The sequence below is a fragment of the Cebus imitator genome, unplaced genomic scaffold (assembly GCF_001604975.1).
Source record: "Cebus imitator isolate Cc_AM_T3 unplaced genomic scaffold, Cebus_imitator-1.0 Scaffold75, whole genome shotgun sequence".
Classification (NCBI taxonomy): Eukaryota; Metazoa; Chordata; class Mammalia; order Primates; family Cebidae; genus Cebus; species Cebus imitator.
In genome coordinates this window covers 3,430,764-3,454,805 of record NW_016107390.1, presented here as the reverse complement: position 1 = coordinate 3,454,805, position 24,042 = coordinate 3,430,764, and the positions used below count along the sequence as shown (strand labels likewise).

Below are 24,042 nucleotides of genomic sequence, written 5' to 3'. Positions count from 1 at the left end.
GAGTATGAGTATACTGGCAATAATACTAGAGAGAGTTTACATGTGCAGACACGTGGTGAGGCCAGGCCTACTCCCTGTGTCTTCACGAGCTAACTGGTATACGTAAGGACAAGTAATTTGGAGACCTTGACCCCTGCACTTTCCTCCTGCCAGACCCCACAGAATTGAGGAAACCTTGATCACAGGGCACAGCAGAGCGTCATGTGATGGTTTTCAAATCTCCCGAATACCAGCCTCAGAGTTGCATGAGGCCAGACCTGACGTATGATGATCCCAAAAATACGTGAGGAATAAATTATATCAGACATTCTGGGTCACCCAGAAAATGCATCCAGCCCAGGGCTCCATCCCAAACTCTGGTGCCACAAAAACATAGCTGATTTTCTTCTTCGTCTTTTTTTTATTATTATTATTTTTGAGACGGAGTCTCGCTCTGTTGCCAGACTGGAGTGCAGTGGAGCAATCTCAGCTCACTGCAACCTCCTCCTCCTGGGTTCAAGTGATTCTCCTGCCTCAGCCTCCCAAGTAGCTGGGACTACAGGTGTGTGCCACCACGCCCGGCTGGTTTTTTTTGTATTTTAGTAGAGACAGGGTTTCACTGTGTTGGCCAGGATGGTCTCGATCTCCTGATCTTGTGATCCATCTGCCTCGGCCTCCCAAAGTGCCGGGATTACAGGTGTGAGCCACCGTGCTTGACCAGACATAGCTGATCTTCTTGATATTGACCACCAAAGAATAGGGTCACACTCCCAAGACATCCCGCAGCTAATTTGGGAGACTCTGGCATGACTTGGAATCAAGTAAGTCACCCTGATTTTGGCTCTGCAACCCCGGCCAAGCACGTCGCCTCTCCAGGCCTCACCTTCACAAGGATAGTTCTGCACTCAGGGGTTTTCAAGGTGCTTTTCAGCACTACTAGTCTATGATTCTTCACCTGTAAAATTTACATACAAGAAATTGTGTACATGTGTGTGTGTCTGTGTACATGTATGCATGTGTGCATAATGCTTATTTGCCCACATGAAAGGTACTTTAGTGCACAGATGACAATTTCAATAATATTTAATGCAAACGAAAAGAAACACCATTTGTTGAGCATCTCTTGAGTCTCTGGGACTGTTCTTGTTATTTGTACCACGTTACCTCATTTAATTCTTACAATAACCCTAATTATTCTACAATGTTATTGCACAGTGCGCAGCTTTGGAAACAGAAGCTCAGATGTGGAATAACCCGCTCTAGTTCATCCAGCCATTAAGAGCCACCGATAAGAAACAGTATGCAGACTCAGCCCAAAATTGCGGATCCCCAGTTCAGTATGATTGGGGACCCCTCCCCCTAAGAAGGTCCTTTGGTGCTGAGGGCTGACGTTAGGGGCCACCCAGACCGTGTTGCTGTGATCATTCTCAACACCGGTGCAGCTGTCATCATTTCAGCCACCAAGCTTGTCCCCACAGCTCCTGACAATTCCCCCAGCGCTGCGCCCATGCCAGTGGGGTCCTCAAGTTTGGAGAAGGAGTGATCACAGCCCTGTGGACTCCCCAGGAGGTGGCTTTATTTTGCTTGTGAAATGTGCACCCCAGCAGCTAGAGCAAAGGGGGACTGACTGAAAGTGACATTTGAGGACGTGAATCCCTGTCTCACCATGTCTGACCATTCCAGGACCCACACACACCTTCTGCCCCGGGAGCAATTCTCTGCTTCCTCAGGGAGGGAAACCTTTCACCTCCCACCCCAGGGGGCTTGGAAAAACTCTGCGACCAAGCCAACCTTTTAACTATTACACTAAATGCCGTTTCTAAGAACACACTCCTGGCATAGGAGCAGAATACAGGCAAGAACCCAAGAAAGACCAGAGCTCTATCCCCTTGGCCTGGGCACCATGACACAATGCCTCTTTAAGCTCAGTGTATCGGGGGAAAGGCAAATCCCCAAAGGGTGACATATGCTTTGCCATTCATGGAGGCTGAGTTATACTGAAACCCGGAACCACTAGTCGTTCGACCTTGCTGTTTATCTCAGCCCCCACAGAACTGAGGAAGCCTTGATCATGCTGCACAGCAGATTGTAATGTGAGGCTTCGACCAAGCCACCAGACTCTTTGGGCCTGAGTTACCACGTCTACAAAAGAAAGAGATTAGGTTAATGGATCTTTCCTACCTATTCCATTTTTTTAAAATAGATAGAGCCTTGACAGGGTGCAGTGGCTCAGGCTGTAATCCTAGCACTTTGGGAGGCTGAGGTGGGTGGATCGCAAGGTCAGGAGTTTGAGAACAGCCTGGCCAACATGGTGAAACCCTGTCTCTACTAAAAGTACAAAAATTAGCCGGGTGTGCTGGCGGCTGCCTGTGGTCTCAGCCACTCGGGAGGCTGAGGCAGTCGCTTGAACCCAGGAGCTGGAAGTTGTAGTGAGCTGAGATCGCGCCACTGCACTCCAGCCTGGGTGACAGAGCGAGACTCCGTCTCAAAAAAAAAAAAAAAAAAATGATAGCGTCTCATTCTGTTGCCCAGGCTGGAGGGCAGTGGCACAATCATAGCTCACTGCAGCCTCTAACTCCTGGGCTCAAGCAGTCCTCCCAGCTCAGCCTCCCTTAGTAGCTAGGACTATAGGTGCACAACACCACACCTAGCTAATTTTTTTAAAATTATTTTTTGGGGAGATGGAGGTCTTGCTGTGTTGTCCAGGCTGGTCTCGAACTCCTGGCCTCAAGGGATCCGCCTACCTTGGCCTCCCAAAGTGCTGGGAGCACAGGGGTGAGTCACGGCGCCCAGTCCCTCTTTCATATTAAATGTCCGTGATTTGCCCCAGACTGTCTTTCACAGGGGCCTCCTAATTCTAAAGACTGCATCTCACTGAGCAGCTCTGCGTTCACCTTTCATGACTTTTCTGAGTTTACTTCCTCCTGGCATTACCAAGCGCTAGCCTCCTTCTGTCGAGGTGTGTGGTTCAATGACTGCTGCAGACACTGCGAGGAGAGCCAGATGCCAGCCCCCGTCTTCCAAGAGGCCCCGTCTTGCCTGACACAGACAGGGGCTGCCTGCTGACCTGTCCCCACAGTTGCCACCATGTCACAGCCTCCCTGGCAACCTTCCCCAGCGACTCGCAGGTGTTGCCTGCCACCAGCTCTCAGACACGCCTGAAGCGTCAGCTGGCCCCGGTGCCTTTGCCATTGGGAATACTGGCACCAGCGCTGCAGAGTACTAGGAACTGTTGGACCCTGGGGCCTTCCAAGGTACCTTCACAGACGAGTTCCCGCAGGGTGGGTAGCCTCACCCCATTTCACAGATGGGGAGCTGTGACCACAGGGCCTCCTCGTCTTCCAAGAAGGAACGAAAAGCAAGGTGTCAGCCAGGGCAGAAATAAAAGCTTCAGCACTCTCCCAAAGCAAAGCAAGCCGTCGTCAGCGGTCATGCGTCTTTTTACCTTTTGAAACTTTGTCGGGTTTATATATAGCCTCCATCTTGTCCCTCTGAACTCGGCAGGGCTCGTAATCAGTCACTGGGCTGAACACCTGGAACTCTGTGGGGACTATCATTAGAAGGATGCCAGGCCAGGTGTGGTTTTGGACCAGAGACCTATTGGAATAGGGAGGATTTCTCACTTTCCAAGTTTACTCTGCTCAAGTTAAAACAATTAACCTCCTTTCCCCTTCAAACAACTGTTCTCTGCAGCTTTCTACCAGCAATCTTCAACCCAAAGACAGTGCCAGACTGGACTCTCTCCCCTAGAGCCTTCAGAGGAAAAGGCGGATCAGACCTGCCTTGGGGCTTCTTTCTGCCATTGCTGCCTTCTTTTCCCCTCTAACTCCACCCCCTCCTTCTGGACACCGGGACCTCCCGAGAGCAGCATTTTCTCTAATGCTGGGGTCATAAAGAGATTGTAGCAAAAAAGGGTTTTGCACAATGAGTCCCCCCTGCTCACCTTATAAGAGTTGCCAGGCTGGCCAGCAGGAAGGGAAGGACAAGTGGCAAGGACATCCCGACTTGGGGTCTTAGTTCTCTTAATGATGTCGGCACAGTCCACTTCTTGGGCTGTGACCTCTCCCAGACACAAGGGCACAGGGACACGCACACACACTCACACACACACACACTCACACTTGCACTCACACTCACACACACACTCGCACTCACACTCACACACGTGCACTCACACACACACTCTCACACACTCGCACTCACACACACACTCGCACTCACACACTCACACACACTCACACTCGCACTCACACACTCACACACTCACTCTCACACACACACACTCTCGCACTCCACTCACTTGCACTCACACACACACACACTCAAAAGGTCTTGGTGACATTAATATGTTCAGGGAATCACATAGATCTCCTTACATAATACTATAGCAAGCATGAATTGAGTGCTTATTCCATTCTGGGCACTGTGCTAGGTGATTTTCATGCACTAATGCCTTCATTAAATCCTCGCAATAATCCTGTGAGGAAATATGCGGGATGAATTTGGGTCCCAAAAATCGAATCAAATAACCCAGGTCACACAGCCAGTGAGTGGAGACACCAGGGCTGGGACCCAGTCTTACCTAACAGATGAGCTTGCTCACCATTGTCTGAGATCCCCTCTGTGACTCAGGAGGTCAACGGTAGATGGCAAGGAATTTTGGGTCTGTATGAGACAGCCGAGCCACCCCTTGGCACCTCTATGCCCGAGAGGGGAGCTGGCACTCCCCCATCTCATGTACGCTGGCTTTTCCTGAGGTTACACGGAGGGATGATGATGGCCTGCCACCTTCTGAAAACACAGCCCCGTGCAGTGTTTCAGATGATGAGAAACAATTGGTCACAGAAAATTTGACCGTCTTGCAGACTTTATCTAACCCAGTGGTTTTCAAGCTTAAATGTATATTAGACAACTGGAGACATTTTCTTTTTTTAAATACTGAGCACCAGGCTCACCAGGTCATAGAATGCATGTTTTTTTCCCCTCTACATTCATACGTTGACACCATCATCCTCAGTGGAATGGTGTTTGCAGGTGGGACCTCTGGGAGGTCATGAAGTCATGAGGGTGGGGTTCTCATGATGGGATTAGTGCCCTTATGAGAAAAGACAGGAGAGAACTTGCCCCTCTCCCTCTGCTCCCTGCTGCATGCTCCTCCGCAGGAAGACGGCCGTCTATAAACCAAGAGGTGGGCCCTCAGCAGAAACCAGCCATGCCGGCACTCTGGTCTTGCACTTCTAACCCCTAGAACTATGGAAAATAGGTTACTGTCGTTTAAGCCACCGTTTCTATGGTATTGTTGTTGTGGCAATGCAGACTGACTAAGACATATCCCAGGCCAATTAGCATGTAGTTGGGACCCAACCATCAGAATTTTTTTTTTTGACAGAGTCTTGCTGTGTCACCAGGTTGGAGTGCAAAGGTGCAATCTCAGCTCACTGCAACCTCTGCCTCCCGGGTTCAAGCAATTCTCCTGCCTCAGCCTCCGAGTAGCTGGGACTACCGTCATGCACCACCACACCCAGCTAATTTTTGTATTTTGGTAGACATGGGGTTTCACCATGTTGGCCAGGATGGATCTCAATCTCTTGACCTTGTGATCCTCCCACCTCAGCCTCCCAAAGTGCTGGGATTACAGGCATGAGCCACCATGCCTGACCCCATCAGAATTTTAAAATAATATTTTATATTTTCAAAAAATCACAGATTTACCAAAAAAGTTACAAGTACAATACAAAAAACTTCTTCCTGAACCAGTTGAGAGTTTGCCAAGCTAAAGCATCGTCTTCCTCACATGTTCCAGTGTTCACGTTCTACAAACAAGGATGTTCTCCTATATAGCCTTAATGTAGGCATAAAAATCAGGAAATTAACATTGTTACATCTCTGCTAACTAACCGTCAGACTCCATCCAAGGTTTCCCAGCTGTCCTAATGACATCCTTTATGGCAAAAGGATACAGTCCAGAATATCGAGTTGCAGTTATTGATCAGGTGCCTTTAGTCTCTTTCATTTTATTTTATTTTTAGAGATAGGGTCTTTCTCTGTTCCCAGGCTGGAGTGCAGTGGCACAATTATGGCTCACTACAGCCTCTAACTCTTGGGCTCAAGTGATCCTCCCTCCTCAGCCTCCCAAACAGCTCGGTTTACAGGCACACACTACCATGCTTGGCTATTTTTTTTTTTAATTTTTGTAAAAACAGGGTCTCACTATGTTTCCCAGGCTTGTCCTGAACTCCTGGCCTCAAGCTATCCCCCTGCCTCGGCCTCCCAAAATGTTGGGATTACAGGCATGAGTCACTGCACCTGGCCCCTTTAGTCACCTTCAGTTTGGAAGAGTCCTTCAATCTTCCCTTGACTTTTATGACCTTGACACGCTTGAAGATTATTTCGTAAGATGCTCTGGAATCTGGATATGTCTGACATTTCCTCATGGGGAGATTCAGTTTACTCCCCTTTGACAAAAATCTCACAGAAATGATGTTATGTTCTCATTGTATCCAACTGGGTGGCTCCCAATTTTCATTTGTCCCATTATTGCTAAAATTCACTTTGATCTTTTGATTAAGATGATGCGTATCAGGCTTCTTCACTGTAAAGCTGCCCCTTGTGGTGACAGATAAGAGGTGGGTTGTGTATGGGAAGTCTGACCAACCATTGGTTATTTTTAACACGATGATTCCAAAGGGCATGTAATTCCAAACTACATCCAATTTTGAGAACCAGTGGCCTGACTCTTTTTTGTGGGGGTCCCCATGACATGAGTTAATTATAATAAGAGCTAATATTTATTGGCTAACATTTATGGAGCCCTTAACTTTATAAGCATCACTGCCATCATTATAGCAACTTACAGTTATTATGCACTTATTCAACAAGTTCTTACTGAGCACCTACCATGGGCCAAACTCTCTTCTGGGAACTGTGGATACAGCCATGAACAAGAAAGGCACAAGCTCCCTTTTCCTGTGGAGCTTACTCCAGTGTAATGCCATGTGCCAAACACCATGCTAATTGCTTTCTATTCACAGGACAATAACAATAATAATAATCGTAATTTATTTTTATTGAGGACTTACTATGAACCAGACCCTTAGCTCACCTTTACAACAACTCTGTGAGGCAGATACTTTTATTATAAACTTATGAACTACTCTTTAAGTCAGGGAAAGAAAGGTTACAAGGCTCATAGAAATGCAGTTCACACCACATTTGAATCAGTATTGATTTTCTCTTCAGTCCTGGCAAAGACGGCTACAGACACTCAGATTTTGAAAAATCCTACTGAATTAACAAAATACCACCTTACACATATCAAGCTGGCAAAAATGAGAAAGGTGGACAATGTCAAGTGGTGGGAAGGACATGGGGAAATGTGAACCTTTGAGCATTGTTGGTTGAAATATAAGGTGGTGCAGGCATTTGGCAGAGAGTTTTCTATAGGTATTCCCTAGGACCCAGGGAAACCATGCTTGGTATATACCCTGGAGAAATTGTCACAAAAGGTCACAAAGAGATATGCACAAAAGGATCACATGGAGTTGTATGTACTGCAGAGCTGGAGGTAATCTAAGGGCCATACTAGGAAAACGGATGAGCAAAATAAGCTACATATATTTGGCTAAAAGCTTTGCAATAGACAGAAGAAATCACTTAAATTATACACAACATGTATAAATCTCTAAACTACAAATGTTAAGCCAAAAATGTAAGAAACAGAATATTTGTGGCCTAATAACATGTATAAGACTTTTAAAACATTATATAACTGGGCACGGTGGCTCATGCCTGTAATCCCAGCACTTTGGGAGGCCAAGGAGGGTAGATCACTGGAGCTCGGGAGTTTGAGACCAGCCAGAGCAACATAGCAAAACCCTGTCTTTACCAAAAATACAAAAAATTAGCTAGGTATGTGGTCCCTAGCTACTCTTGAGGCTGTGATGGGAGGTTTGCTTGAGCCTGGGAGGTCCCAGCTGCAGTGAGCATTGATTGATTGCACCACTGCACTCCAGCCTGGGCAGCAGAATGAGACTCTGCAAAAAATATATATATATATACATATATATATATATATGCAAAATATTGTATATTATGGAGGATATATGCATACATCTGTGTGGTGGACGGTGTGTTGGAGGGAGATGCATGCATTAAGTATGGAGGTCTGGGTTTGCCTCGGAAGGGGAAGGGCAATGGGATTGGAGCTGAGACAAAGGGGGAAATAATAATTAACTTGAAAACAGAAGAGAAGCCTTGTAGGGATGATGATAACAGCATGCTATGAATTAATAATTGCAATCGATTTGATTCTGTGCCTGGGAGCAGAATAAAGTGGGGCAGGCAGCAGTGTGTAAAAGTATTTGGGGCAAGGCGACATGAACATCCTGGAAAGAGCTTTTGACACTCAGCCCTCTCCTAACCTACGCCCATGGAAACAGTGAGGTCCCTAGGACAGAGTCTCACATTTTCACGACGTACTTATCTCATGAAAACCATCCTCTATCGATGTTCATCCTGACCCCACCTGAACCACCCAAGGACCCTCCTGGACATTCCTTACAACTGTTTTCCATGATGTCCTTCCTGGTGACGGAGGGTCAAGACCTGGGGCTGCTAGAGGCTGGAGGAGACAAGGAAGGAGCCTCCCCAACCTTGAGGCTGCAGAGAGGGCACGGCCCTGCTGCCGACATCTGGATTTCAAACTCTCCAGGACAATAAAGCACAAATTTCTTTTGTAAACCATCAAGTTTATGGTAATTTGTTAAGGCAGCCCTAGAAAACTAATACACTTCCTCAATAAATATTTGCAGAATGGAAAAGCAAAGGTCTGCAGGATATATATCCAAACCCCTTAACAGAGGAGACAGCACCACGTGGAAATTAACTCCTGCCTTCTTGTGGTCTCACTTCCCACTGAACACGCCCTGCTCTCAGGTCTGCCTTTGCAGACGTACACTCCTCCGTCTGAGATGCTTTTCCCCACCTGGGCCCCGCTGGGCAAGGTTGTTCCCTTGTGGGTCTCTGTGCATCAGAGCTCAGGGGGAATCCCACAGTGTCCCAGGATATGGGTGAAGAAATAGATTTTTTGGAGAAAAGGCAGGCACGGTCCCCTGACCCTCCCTCTGAGAAGCATGTGAGGGCCTGGACACCAAACGGCCTGCAGGAGAGGGATATTAGCCCCGCCCTTCTGTCTTTTTGTACAGCAAATGTGAGAAAGCAGTTCTGTCAATGGGCACAGCTTGGCAAAGGCTGTTTGGGGCCAGGAGGCCAGATGTGGGTGCAAGTTGTTTACAGGAGCTGTCTGGGAAATGCTGCAGACTCCCAGCAGGGCTAGGAGGTGGGAATATGGAGATGGAGGAAGCCTTTCTCCCCTACAAAGTTGAGCTTGGATGCAGCCCCTCCTGCTGGGAGAAAGTGAGGGCTAGATTTTTTTTTTTTTTTTGAGACAGGGTCTTGCTCTGTCACCCAGGCTGGAGCGGAGTGGCTCGATCACGGCTCAGTGCAGCCTTGACTTCCTAGGCTCAAGCAACTCCTCCACTTCAGCCTCCCAAGTAGCTAAGACTACAGGTGTCTGCCACTACGCCCCACTGTTTTTTTTAGAAAAAATTTTTGTAGAGAGGGAGTCTAACCATGTTACCGAGGTTGGCCTTGAGCTCCTGGGCTCCAGTGATCCTCCGGCCTCAGCCTCCCAAAGTGTTGGGATGACAGGCATGAGCCGCTGTGCTTGGCTCCCCTGGCTGACTTTGTACAGGCAGCAAAGGGCTTCTGGCTCACTCTGGTAGAGTTGTGCTCCTGCATCCCAGTCCTCAGGCAAACGCCTCTTGTTCCTTAGGTATCAACCCTGCCCTGCCTCCTCTGGAACATCTCCCTGACTCTCCCCTGTTCCATCCCACCTATTGGAGCTGCCTTGGTTGCAAGGTCTCCGCCTGTTTTGTTTTGTTTTGTTTTTCAGACAAGGTCTTGCTCTGTTGCCCAGGCTGGAGTGCAGTGGTGCCATCATGGCTGCTCACTGCAAACTTGGACTCCTGAACTCAAGCAATCCTCCCTCCTCAGCCTCCCGAGGAACTCAGACTATAGTCAAGCCGCCATGCTGAGACTGTATATATATATATACACATATATATTTTTTAAGAGATATCATCTTGCCATGTTACCCAGGCTGATCTGGAACTCCTGGTCTCAAGCAATCCTACCACCTCTGTGTCCCAAAGCACTGGGATTTCAGACATGAACCACCACACCCAGCCAGTCACCCGTATCTTGAATCTGTTTTCTTGATGACTTGTTTCGCATCTGGCCATGTCGTCCCTGGAAATAAACATTCCCTCAATTTCGTCCTCCTGTTTCCATACACTGCTGGTGGGTAGCTAATCTCATGCTGGACCTGACCCCCTCCTTTCCTTGTCATGTTCTCATCGCTCTCCCACTTTCCCTGGTCATCACAGCCCTGAAGAGTGCCCCCCCGCCCCACAGCACTCTGGACTTTCAAGAATCCATCCATAAATCCATGCATCCAACACTTCTTCAGCAGGTACTACTGAGTGCCTAGTTGCAGCCAGGCACTGTTTGGGGAAATAAAGTAGAAATAAACCCAACATAGAGCTTACAGTCTAGTGGAGGGACAGATATTAAAGAAACAATGACCACAGAATTTCAAAAAGTAATGAATTGTATGAGATAATCAAAGAATACCATGAGCAAAAGAATGGCCCCTCACTTAGACAGTGGGTGGAGAGGAAGGAAGAAGGTGTCTTTGGGAAGAAGACATCAGAGCTGAGGCAGGTTATGACATCTTGGATGGAGAAAGGGAAAGAAAATCAAGAATCAAGTGCTGCAGCCCTGAAGTAGGAAAAGGCTGGATGTGCTGCTGGAAATACGCTCGGGGCCACAAAGAAAAATCAGCTCTGAGACAAAGGATCTCTCAGCAAGGCAATCTTTACTTTCTGCAAAAAGGGTGCTCCCATTAGCCATCTTGCCATGAGAGTACACTGAACAAAGCAAAAGCAGACATATTTATCCCTTACGCATTTGGGGTCGTCCTTACTGCTGTGTCTGATCTCCATTGGGTGGAGCCAGACCTCACAATCTGAAACTAAAACTCAATTGGCTAACAACTTAAAACTTTTCTAAACAGGTAAAAGCAATGGAGAACAAAAAGGAAGTCCAAATAAGGAAGGGTATAGGCTGTGGGCTGGGACATGCCTGTGAGCACGTCCAGCACAGGTATCTTGGTTAAAGTACAAGGACACAGAATGTACTATGTGCCTGTAAGCATGTCTAACAGCTACATAGCACAGAGCTTAACAAGGAGTCACTAGTAAAAAGCAAGAAGGCTTTGAAGAAAGTTAGTCTTTAAAAGAGACTATTAATAATTTCTAACATTTATTATTATTATCACTATTTAATAAGAAAGGAAACTTTGAAGAGGAATTTTCCTATTTCTTACATGTGCTTTATGGAGGGGGGAAATTTGTAGGGGTGGAGCTGACTGGGGCACAGCCAGGAGATGTGTGCTGGGGAAGGCTGGGTGGTGTCTACGAGGCTTTTCCATGAGGTTAGGGGTTTTAGGTTTCTTTTCTTTTTTTCTTTCTTTTTTTTTTTTGAGACTGAGTCTCACTCTGTTGCCCAGGCTGGAGTGCAGTGGTGTGATCTCAGCTCACTGCAACCTCCACCTCCTGGTTTCAAGCAATTCTCCTGCCTCAGCCTCCTGAGACAGGAGGATTACAGGTGCACGCCATCACACCTGGCTAATTTTTGTTTTTTTAACAGAGACAGGGTTTCTCCATGTTAGCTAGGTTGGTTTTGAGCTCCTGACTTCAGGTGATCCACCCACCATGGCCTCCCAAAGTGCTGGGATTACAGGCATGAACCACCACGCCCGGCTGGTATTTTAGATTTCATCCTAAGTGTGGGACAGCCATTGGGGCTTTCAAGTGGAGGAGAAGGAGGGGCATTCTCTGATTTTTATTTTATAAAGCTCACTGGGGCTGCTGAATAGGAAGGAGGTTGGTGGGCACAGTGGGGAAAACAGGGCCCCTTCCTGTAACCCCAGAATATGATCTCTTCATGGCTGGATTTATGAGTTCCGTGCCTTCACCTGCCTTTATCTTGTTTTGTGATTGTGTTAAAAAAAAACTCTCCGTTTCTTCACAAGCTTTTTTCTTTTTTTTAAAGCAGGGGCAGAAATATTAGCCCACTTCCCATTAATGGTCTGAACAGCTGCTGAAATACCTCTGAGTGCAATAGAGACACTGGACAGGATGAGAACAGGTGTGACCATCTTCTCCTACCCAGCAAATGGCAATTTCAGGGGGTTGGCATCAACGCGTCTATTTGGCAAGAATTCTGTTGCGGTCTTCTGCTGAGTGGACAGCTGGACAAAGGGCCAAACGAAGGCACTGGGATGGGAACTAGGCACAGCTGCAAGCAGCCCGGGGAAGAAAGGGTCAGACCCCAGCACGTCCTCACGCAGTGGATGCTTTCTGATATCTCCACAACTGCGTCCGTCCTTTACACCGCAAGGGCGCTTCTCAAACTCCATGGAACCATTTTCAGGTTTTAGAAGCATCTTTCTCACTTCTTTCCACTCTACCCAAAGTAATGCTCCCAGAACTTACCTGGGACCCCATGGCCCTCTCACCAGAGACCGACTGGATCCCGCAGCCTGGGGCTCTGGTCCTCTGGTGCCTCCGCCTCTCGGCCTTCCTTCCCTCCCGCGTCACCTGCAGCCCAGCTCCCACCAGCTCCTCTGAGGGTGGCAGCAACTGGGCAAAACAGGGGGTGCCAACCATAGGTGCAAACTTTTTTCCTGCCAGTCAATCAAGACACACACACTGCTGCTGGAGACTGTCTTTACCACACAGAGTCCCTTGTTGGCTCTATTCTGGCTCAGCCATATGTGCTACAGAGCCCACAGGGTCATAGTCATGTAATGGATACACAGTAGAACTTTCTGAACTCCTTTCAAACCATCCATGTTTAAAATACAGTATATCCATAGAAGAAAATATCCTTTGGCCATAAAAAGGAATGAAGTACAGTCAGCCTTGAATAGCGCAGGGTTGGGGTCACCGACCCCTGCACAGTCAAAAACCTATGTACATCTTCTGATTCCTCCCGAACTTAACTACTAATAGCCTACTGTTGAACAGAAGCCTTGCCAATAACATCGTCAATTAATACATATTTAGTACATTATATGTATCATATACTGTATTCTTACAATAAAGAAGGCTAGGGAATAGAAAATGTTATTAAGGCTGGGCTCAGTGGCTCACGCCTCTAATCCCAGCACTTTGGGAGGCCGAGGCGGGTGGATCACAAGGTCAAGAGATCAAGACCATCCTGGCCAACATGGTGAAACCCCATCCCTACTAAAATACAAAAATTAGCCAGCTGTGGTGGTGCACACCTGTAATCCCAGCTACTTGGGAGGCTGAGGCAAGAGAATCTCTTGAACCTGGGAGGCAGAGGTTGTAGTGAGCCAAGATCATGTCAATGCACTCCAGCCTGGCAGCCTGGGCGACAGAGTGAAACTCTGTCTCAAAAAAAAAAAAAATGTTATTAAGATAATCATAAGGGAGAGAAAATATATTTCTTACTTGTTAAGAGGAAGGGGATCATTATAAAGGTCTTCATTCTCATCATCTTCGTGTTGAGTAGGCTGCAGAGGACGAGGGGTTGGTCTTGCTGTCTCAGGGGAGGGAGAGGCAGAAGAATGGAAGGAGGTGGAGGGGGAGGCAGGAGAGGTAGACACATTCGGTATAAATTGCATTGAAAAAAATTCTTCTATACATGGTTTCACTCATTTGAAACCCTGATTGTTCAAGGGTCAACCAGACTAACATATGCTCCAACGTGAGTGAAACGCAAAGCCATTACGCTAAGTGAAAGAAGCCAGGCACAGAAAACTGTGCTGTACAATTCCACCTAAATGAAAGATCCAGGATGGGCAAGTCTGTGAAGACAAAGCAGATTAGCAGTTGCCTAAGGCTTGGTAGAGAAGTAAACAGGGAGCAACTGCTAATAGGTAAATGGTTTCTTTTGGGGGTGATAAAAATGTTCTAAAATGGCATTGTGAGTAACTAAAAACCCATTGAACTATACCCTTTTCAAGAGTGGTTTTTGTTTGTTTGTTTGCTGTTGCTGTTTTTTGAGAGTGGGCCTTGCTCTGTTCTCAGGCTGAAACGCAGTGGCATGATCATGGCTCACTTCAGCCTCGACTTCCTGTGCTCAAGTGATCTTCCCACTTCAGCCTCCCGAGAGGCTGGGGCTACAGGTGCACACCACCATACCCGGCTAATCTTTTAATTCTTTGTAGAAATGGAGTCTTGCTCTGTTGCCTGGGCTGGTCTTGAACTCCTGGACTCAAGTAGTCCTCCTGTCTCAGCCTCTGAAAGTGCTGGGATTACAGGTGCGAACCGCCACGTCCTGCTCAAAGGGTGAATTTTATGGCGTGTGAATTACAGCTCAGTAAAGTTGTCAAAATGCATTGATGACTTTGCTCCACCCCACTCCAATTAAATTAGGATGTCCAGGTATCAGAGGGTTTTAAAAACTCCCCACTGACAGGGAAAGATCTGTTAAGGGATATAAAATTGCAGCTAGAAAGAAGGAATGAGTTCCAGTGTTCTATACCACTGCAGGATGACTGTAGTTAACAGCAATATATTATATAGTTTCAAATAGCTAGAGGGAAGGATTCAGTTGTTTGAGAAATGGTGTCTCACTATCTTGCCCAGGCTGGTCTCAAACTCCTGGCCTCAAGTCATCGTCCTGCCTCAACCTCCCAAAGTGCTGGGTTACAGGTATGAGCCGTTGCCCCCAGCCATAGAAGGAAGATACTCAATGCTCCCAACGCCAAAGAATGATAAATGTTCGAGATGATGGGTGAGCTAATTACCCCATCTGATCACTATGTTATATATATATATACACACATACACACACATATATATATACACACATATATATAAACAATGCTATGTACCCCATGAGTACATAGCATGTACCCCATACATGAGTATGTACAATTATTATGTGTCAATTTTTTTTTCTTGAGACAGAGTCTCGCTCTGTCACCCGGCTGCAGTGCAGCGGCACAATCTCAGCTCACCACAACCTCTGCCTCCGGGGTTCTGACAATTCTCCTGCCTCAGCCTCCTGAGTAGCTGGGACTACAGGTGCGTACCACCATGCCCAGCTAATTTTTGTATTTTTAGTAGAGATGGGTTTTCACTACGTTGGCCAGGATAGTCTTGATCTCTTGACCTCATGATCCGCCTGCCTCGGCCTCCCAAAGTGCTTGGATTACAGGCGTGAGCCACCGCACCCGGCCTATATGTCAATTTTTAAAGTTAAATTAAACTTAAGAGAAAAGCTCCCAGGTGATTCTAATATGTAGCAATCCTGAGAACCACTAGTCTGGTCTAACCCTCTGTTAGGCACCCGAGGACACTGGTGTCTGGAGAGCTGTCATGACACTCAATGTCATATAGTGGAGGCAGGACTAGAACCCAGGCTCCAAAACCAGGTTATCCCCAGCCCTCCTCTATGCTCCAGCCCCTGACTGAATCCTGACTAGACGCTCCCGGGCCTCCCTAACCCCCATGCTGCCTTTTGAATTGCTCTTTCCAAAATATTCAAACCGCTTCACTTGTGAATATTCCTCTTGTAAACCCACTGCCACCTCAATGTTTCTCTAGCCTATTCTTCATGCTTCCTACCTCCTGCCTTTTATGCAGGCTGGCTTCTTTCCTTCCAGCCAATTTCTTACCCACTATGAATTTGCATGTACAAGTGCCCGAATTTACATTTAACACACACAATCAGTTCTGTCTTCAGCTGAAAGGTTCTACCCATTCAAACTTTACTGTTGGAGATGAGAATGTATTCATCACAGGAGGCTGGATCCCTCAGGGAAGCCAGTGTCATTGACTGTTCATAATTCCCATTTAATTTGATGGCTGTTTAAACTTGGAGGAATCGTGACTACGAGTTCATCTTCAGGGTGAGACTAGGAGACGCTTGCATCTGATGTCATGGTTAGGAAAGACGTTAGATAGTTTAAGAAGAAAAATAGACAAAACTCAGTGCTTTCAAAAGAAGGGTTTAACATTTTCTTAACCTCCACTTTTGTACATAGTACGCTTTGTAAATGCTTTGCGGGTTTGTGTTTCCTAAGCACTGAGACGCTTGTCAGACCTTCTCATCTGGAGAAAGTAAAGAGAAGAGTAATACTTATTTATATTTGTATCCTTTCTCTCCTTTAGGACTTTAAACTTTAAAAGGAGAAGTGTTTTCTTATTCATCTTCTTTTGGCTTTTTGTTTTTGTTTTAGAGACAGGGTCTCTCTGTTGCCCAGGCTGGAGTGCAGTGGTGCGATCACTGCTCACAGCAACCTCCGCCTCTCCGGTTCAAGCTATCTTCCCTCCTCAGCCTCCCAAGGAGCTGGGACGACAGGTGCACGCCACCACACCAGCTAATTTTTGTATTTTTTGTAGAGATGGGTGTTCGTCATGTTGCCCAGGCTGGCCTTGAACGCCTAAGCTCAAGTGATCCACTCGCCTTGGACTCCCAAAGAGCCAGGACTACAGGCGTGAGCCACTGAACCCAGCCTCTTCATCTTTCTATCTGGCCTCTCCTCACTTTCTCCATTGGAATCCAGCATAGAATCAGGGCTCAACAAATGTTTTGAACAAAACCCATGGGGGCGAATCTCAGATGGAGGGTGGGGAGTGAGAAACGGGGATGGAACTAGCATAATCAATAGAGTCACTATTATCATATTACAAACTGCATCACTCAGCAAGGATCTGTGAGCTCCTCTTGGGGCTGGGAACTGTTGCAGCTACGGAGGCTGGTTAGTCACTGGACACAGCCGGTCACTCTCTCAGGCCGCCTCCATTCTACAGAAAGCAAACCTCCCCCACGTTGCTGATGGGGACGTGAGAAATCCCATGAATCCCAGGAAGAGTCAGAGAGATAAAAATACAAACGCCTGCCCCATTTTCCCACACTCCTCATGGCTCTTTCCACAGTTCCTTTTCCTGTGGTAATTGATGAGAGTGAGAAAAAATGGCAAGGAAAAAAAGTCCCAATATCTAAATAGTCACATGAAGTTTGCATCACACAGTCACCTGTTTTGTGTCATTAAACCTCACGACCTGTGGAACAGACAGCATTATTCAAACAGTTTAACAGCCAGGGGCAGTGGCTCACGCCTGTAATCCCAGCACTCTGGGGGGCCAAGGTGGGCAGATCATGAGGTCAGGAGATCGAGACCACCCTGGCCAACATGGTGAAACTTCATCTCTACTTAAAAAAAAAAAAAAAAGAAAGAAAGAAATTAGCTGGCTGTGGTGGCAGGTGCCTGTAATCCCAGCTACTCGGGAGGCTGAGGCACTGTAATTGCTTGAACCCAGGAGGCAGAGGTTGCAGTCAGCCAAGATCACGCCACTGCACTCCAGCCTGCTGACAAAGCGAGACTCCATCTCAAAAAAAAAAAAAAACAAAAGTTTGACTTGAGGTCAGCCATGCCTCATGGGAAATGGAGTTATTACTCAAACCAACCTCATTGAAGGCTCAGAGGTTAGGAGTTTTTGAAGGATAGTTTGGGAGGAGGGGTGGAGGTGGCGCTGGGTGCTTGCTGCCGATTGGTTGGGGGCGCAATCATAGGGGTGTGGGACGTGGTCCTCCCATGCCTGAGTCCTTTGTGAATGGGGCCACAGGAGGGGTTGGTGGGTCTAGGTGGAGGTATTGGTGTCAGACATGCAAAAAAAATTGAAAAGATATTTCAAAGGCCAATGTTAGGCTCTACAATGGTGATGTTATCTACAAGAGTAATTTGGGAGGTTGCAGATCTTATGACCTCCAGAATAATAGTTGGCAATCACTCATGACCACACCTCAGCAGAATTCAGCCTTCTCTACCCTGCTAGCCTGGTGGTCTCTCATTACCTTTACAAAAGCAGCTGAGTTTGGGGAAAAGGGTATTATCATTTAACTCCCAAAGTCAGCTTGGTCTAAGCTCCAAAATATGAATAATTAATGGCAACTTGAAAGCTAAAGGCAAGATGAGGGTTGTCCAGACCAGACCTCCCTCGCTGCCATGGCTCTGTCACTGACCTAATTTTTGCCGAGGCGGTTTCGCTGTGTTCTTGTAGAGGTGGAAAAGAAAGCCCCTCTCCCTCTCTTCCTCTGGGTCACATTTTATTACTTGGTAGTGAGCACTAAAAAGTGTGAGTCCTGGGTCTTGTGTGAAAAGCTTGCAGTTTTCAGGCCAGGTTGGTGGCTCATGCCTGTAATCCCAGCACTTTGGGAAGTGAAGGCGGGTGGATCACCTGAGGTCAGGAGTTCAAGACCAGCCTGACCAACATGATGAAACTCCATCTCTACTAAAATACAAAATTAGCCAGGCGTGGTGGTGCATGCCTGTAATCCTAGCTACTCAGGAGGCCGGGGCAGGAGAATCACTTGAACCCGGGAGGCAGAGGTTGCAGTGAACAGACAGTGTGCCATTGCACTCCAGCCTGGGCGACAAGAGTGAAACAAAGAAGGGAGGAAGGAGGGAGGGAGGGAGGGAGGGAGGGAGGGAAGGAAGGAGGGAGGGAGGGAGGGAAGGAAGGAGGGAGGGAGGGAGGGAAGGAAGGAAGGACTGCAGTTTCTGCCTGCAGTGCTTCTCTTCAGAGACACAAGTCCATGATGCTGGTGTCATGGTTCCTTTTCACTCTTGTTTTTGTTGCTTCTGTTCTTTCCCCCCATATCTCAAACAATGTCCTCCCTCCAACCAGAAAGCCCCATGCGTCTTCTCCCACCATCCTGCAGACTCAGACAAGACTGGGTCTCAGCTTGCTCTCAGGCTGACAGCACTGACTGCCTGGAGGAAGCCTCCGAAGGGCTCCGAGCAGAGAAATCATTAGGAAGATGCATCTTGGCAGCAGTTCCTCAAACGAATTAGGTGGGAGTGAAACGTCTGGATTCTCAGAGCAGATTCAGCGTGGGCTAATGGTTCACTGGTGCCACCTGGAGGCAGCCGGCCTCAATTACAGACGCAGTTTACACAGCTGACAAAACCCTTCTAAAACCAAATCGCAGACAGTCATCTAGTAACTTTTCAGTGCTACAGGAAGAGTGGCCAGTTTGTTTGGACTAAGCCAGAAAGGAACAAAACTTCAGGAAAGTGGCTCTGCGGGGCCTCCATGTCCTTCCTTGGGAGAGGCTGACTTCCAAGGAGCTTCTTGAATTAGTTATTTTTGTAATAAAACCTCCCAGGATGGGCTGGGGAGCCCCCACCCCACCAGCACCACTGAATCTGTTTTGCAACCGATTTCCAGACCAACACAGCTGCCAAAATACAGGCTTGTCATTTCTCAGGGGAACTGAGAGGACTGGTTCTTGCTCCAAGTGAAAGCCACCACACAGGAAAGAGAATGTGTCCCTAGCGCAGTGGCCCATGCCTGTAATTCCAGCACTTTGGGAGGCCAAAGCGGGAGGATCACTTGAGGCCAGCAGTTCGAGACCAGCCTGGCCAACGTGGTGAAACCCTGTCTCTACCAAAAATACAAAACTTAGCCTGGTGCAGTGGGTACCTGCAGTCCCAGCTATCAGGGAGGCTGAGGCAGAATTGCGTGAATACAGGAAGTGGAGGTTGCTGTGAGCTAGGATTGCACCACTGAAATCCAGCCTGGGCCACAGAGNAAAAAAAAAAAAAAAAAAAAAAAAAAAAAAAAAAAAAAAAAAAAAAAAAAAAAAAAAAAAAAAAAAAGAAGAGAGAGAGAGAGAGAGAATGTGCCCCCGAGACTGGAGACAGAATGTCACAGGTGACTGACAGTCAGAGCTTGCCCTGTTAGCCTGCCCAGGTGTTTCTAGTGTTATTCTTATTTTCCCTAAGGATTCTGTGATTTACAACACAAGCTAGGCATGAACAAGTAAAGAAAACTAGAAATTGAAATGAAGCAGTTTTTAGAATTAGGATTAGGCCCCAGAATCCCATATTCTTTCTGCCAGAATCCACTTAATTACATACTGAAGTATGGGGCATTCTTGTAATACTAAGTCATTTGTTTCTTCTTTCAAAAACCGGGTAAACTATGTTCCTTATCAATTTTCTCCAGGTCACTAAGTCATGGGAAGTTGATTTCACGGCTGCTTTTTCCCTCACCATTGGCTTTACCTCCTTCCTAATAGCTGATGTTTTCTTAAGAAAGTTTCTCAGTTTAGAAAACAAGGTCATTTCTCTGAGTCTTTGCCAAATCTCTGGACCTTTGCTTCTGGAGGAATGGGAATTTAAACGCAGCCCAAGATCGGTCATCCTGACTTGCATAAGAAAGGAAGAGCTTCTCTGCCCCCTCACTGGACACTGGCTGAACGCTGTGAGATTTATATTGTTATGCGTGTTTTCAGGGTGATGAAATCGATGCTCACAGAATAATCTGCTCAAGGACACACAGCTAGAAAGTAGAAAAACTAGGATTTAAAATCACAGGGTTGCGTGACTGCATATTCCCCTTGCTTCCTACAGCACTGGGCAGAGTTCCACTTTGTAAATGTCTAGGGAGGAGGAGTGCGGTGGCTCACGCCTGTCATCCCAACACTTTGGGGGGCCGAGGCGGGTGGCTCACCTGAGGTCAGGAGTTTGAGACCAGCCTGACCAACATGGTGAAACCCCAACTCTACTAAAAGTACAAAAATTAGCTGGGTGTGTAATCTCAGCTACTCAGGAGGCTGAGGCAAGAGAATCGCTTGAACCGGGGAGGTAGAGGTTGCAGTGAGCCAAGATCACGCCACTGCACTCCAGCCTGGGCAACAGAGTGAGATTCCGTCTAGGGAGAGGAAACCCAGAGGGTTAAATAAAGCAGGGGGCCCTGAGGATAAAAGGAAAAAGCACTGGGCCTGGGTCCACACGGAGCCACCAGGATGTGGCAAGGCTGAGGCAGGAGCTCCATGCTGGGAAAAGGAAAGTCTGGGCCTTGGAAGGGGTGTGGCTGCTTAAAAGTCAGATTTAAGGTGGAGAACGAAACTTGCCACAAGGCCAAATGGTTAGGAGGTGGCACGGGAAAGGAATCATGCCTTAAGGACTTTCTGAAAAGCCAGGCTCAAGAGTCTCAGCTCTGCCACTATGACCCTTGGCTTCCCGCACATCTGCCTCATTTTAAATTTTTTATTTCATTTCCATATGATTCACATTGTATTCTCCTTGTTTCTTCCCATTCCAATCCACTTTCTTTTTCTATTTGGTTTTACTTAATAATGGCTATTCTACTGGAACCAGGGTACAGGCCTTTCTTCTTCTGACTGAATATCATGGAATGTCTTTCACTTCATTCTTCCATTAAAGGCAAAGTATGTGCTATACAATCAACGTTCACATTCTGCAGTCGGCTTTCAAGAGAGTGACGCCAACTTTAATCTCTCTTTTCCAATTGCTTCTGAGCTTTCTCTTCCCCTCCATTCTGCTCTGAGAGGTGTCCGCGTGTCCAGGGCTGGGCTGCGCAGAGGTGATGGGAGGTGCCCCGTGGAGGCAGTGCTGCAGGGTTCCAGGGATCAAATAAGTAATTTGAACAAGTAAACGTAGAGAGGGCAATGGAGGCCAGATGAGAGCAGTGGCCAGAAGAGAAAGAGGAAGAATAGCAATAACCTTGAGGTATTGAATTGTAATTGGAAGCATATTATGAAATCGTAATTTAAAAATACATAAACATAACAACATAAATATATCTATACAGATAATTATGTGTATAGATATATACAAAAAACATAAAAATATGTCTGTACACATATATCTATATGTTTATAGATATATAGAGAGAGCTTTATAGAGAGGTGTGTGTGTACATATACATATACACACACACACGCACGCACACACACACACACACACACACATATGTACGAAGGAATTGTAGCTCCATCAGCCAAGCAAGCCTAGAAGCAGTATCACCCCAGCAGCAATGAGCACATGGAGCATCTAATCTTGGTTTCTAAATGTCATTCTGCATGGAAAAGAACCAGGAAATAGCTGATTCCTGGGCTGGGGCGGGAAGTAGGTAAGCCTGGAATACCTGTGCTGGAAAAGGAAGACTTTCTTCAAGAATGGCGTGGCCAGGGCTGGGTTACTGGAGGCAGTCAGACATGAGCAGGGCAGGGGAGGGCCAGCCCCGCCACGGCCCATGACCTGGAATGGCAGGCAACCACCGGGTGATGGTCAGGCAGTTGTCACACTGTCTCTCTAAGACAAGAATTAGGCACAGCCGGCTCCCCAGGGAAAGGCAGTCTCCCAAGGGAGAAACAAACCTGAAGCTGGTGATGAGCAGCTTCCCGCTAAGATCTCAGGAGTTGAGGGCGTGAGCTCAAGCATGCGCACTAAGGGCAGAACGGTGGCGTGTAACCGGCACGTGACCTTCCTCCGGGAACACTGGCCTGGTACGGGGAGAACGCCTCCAGTGAGCATGCGCACAACTTCAGGGCAGAACGCCTCCAGTGAGCATGCGCACAACTTCAGGGCCCACGTGCGCGCGGCCCTCCCAGGTGCGGGCAGGCCACCGAGTCCGGTTCAGCCCGCCCCAAGGGAGGAATCGGGGAGAAGGGAAGCAAGCCCCTCCGGACGCCCGCCAGTGTAAAGGAGCCGCGTCAGCGGCCACACCCGGCACCAGCATGTCTCCAGCTGCCTGCCTGGCCCTCTTCCAAGCATGCTTTATTTCCTTTTGTTCCTGCTCGAAAACTTTTTAATAAACGTACTCCCGCTCTAAAACTTGCCTTGAGCACTCACAGTCTCTCTCTCTCCCTCTCTCTCTGCCTTATGCCCCTCAGTTGGACTCTTTCGTCTAGGGAAACCAAGGAAGCAAAACTGAGATTGCTGCGGACCCAGCGGTGGCCGTTGGGTCTGACGCGCCGGGGCGCTGTGACTTGGATACGTTCCCTAGTGGTGAGCGCCTCGATGCCTTGCCTTCCTTGGCTGGAGGTGTTCAACCCCGACGTGCAGCTTTCTTCTCCCTCTTGCCCTCCTGCTTACTAACCAACCCCCAGAGCGATTCCTCTCCGCCGCAGTGGCTCTGCTCCAGGCCGATCTCTCCGCGCACCCCGACAGGTGCGTTGTGGGGCTGGGTGGGACTTTGGAGTCTACACCAAGTCGACCCGAGACGCTAATGGCCCTCCCGCACCGAAGGCTGGGGACAGTGGTGGGGCCAAAGGCTAAGACCGTGCCATGTCTGGGGTTTCCTCTGCTTTTTCAACTAAAATCAGCTCTTTCCCAAAACCCTGCACTGCCTCTGCCCCTGTTTTCTGTGTGTGTGTTCTGAAATGGTCTTGCGCACCCACCAGACCATCTCCTCGGGGGCCAGTCTGCCTTTCCCCTGGTTTCACTTTGCATGCTACATGACTTCCTTCTCTGCCTTAAATACACACATTTCCTCTTATCCTTGCACCCACGGCTCTTGCTGCATTCGCTCGGCAGCAAAAACACGGCCTCCCTTGTGGATGTCCCCTGAGATTTATACTTTTTCACCCCACCAGCTTGGATGACCTCCAGCTTTACCCGGCTGCTGGCACCTTGCGGGGACGGACACTGATGGGAACCCCAGCTCTGCCAGCTCCTCATGACTTTCTATACACTTCTTGTTCCTGTTATGCCCCAGGGCCTAGTTCTCTGGTGGCTTTGGAAGCAGTCTGTACACCTGCATAGGACCTCACTCTGTGGCCTTTTAAGGATCCCACCTACTTGTTTTTTTTTTTTTTTTTTTTTTTTTTTTTTTTTTTTTTTTTTTTTTTTTTTTTTTTTTTTTTTTTTTTTTTTTTTTTTTTTTTTTTTGAGGTAGCACTCCTTTAGCAGAAGAAAAAATTCTTCCTATGCCATTTGCGAGTTCTTACCGCCAAGCTCCGAGCCCTCCACAAACTTTCTCTATGTCAAAAGAGCAAATAAGTATTGCCCTCTCAAATCCAAAGGCTGCTGTTTTGCAAGCAAAGCCTTGCTTTCATTTTCTTTTTCTTTTTTTTTTTTTTTTGAGACAGATTCTTACTCTGTCATCCAGGCTGGAGTACAGTGACACGATCTCGGCTCACTGCAAC

General features: G+C 47.5%; 1 long non-coding RNA gene across 1 annotated transcript; it reads right to left on the bottom strand.

The window, feature by feature from the left end:
• Positions 1 to 21,109: 21,109 nt before the first annotated feature.
• LOC108306880 lies at positions 21,110 to 22,402 on the bottom strand. The gene is made up of 2 exons (XR_001826322.2): positions 22,273 to 22,402; positions 21,110 to 21,505 (listed from the first exon to the last, which is right to left on the bottom strand). It is a non-coding gene; the product is annotated as an uncharacterized LOC108306880 (long non-coding RNA).
• Positions 22,403 to 24,042: the final 1,640 nt, after the last annotated feature.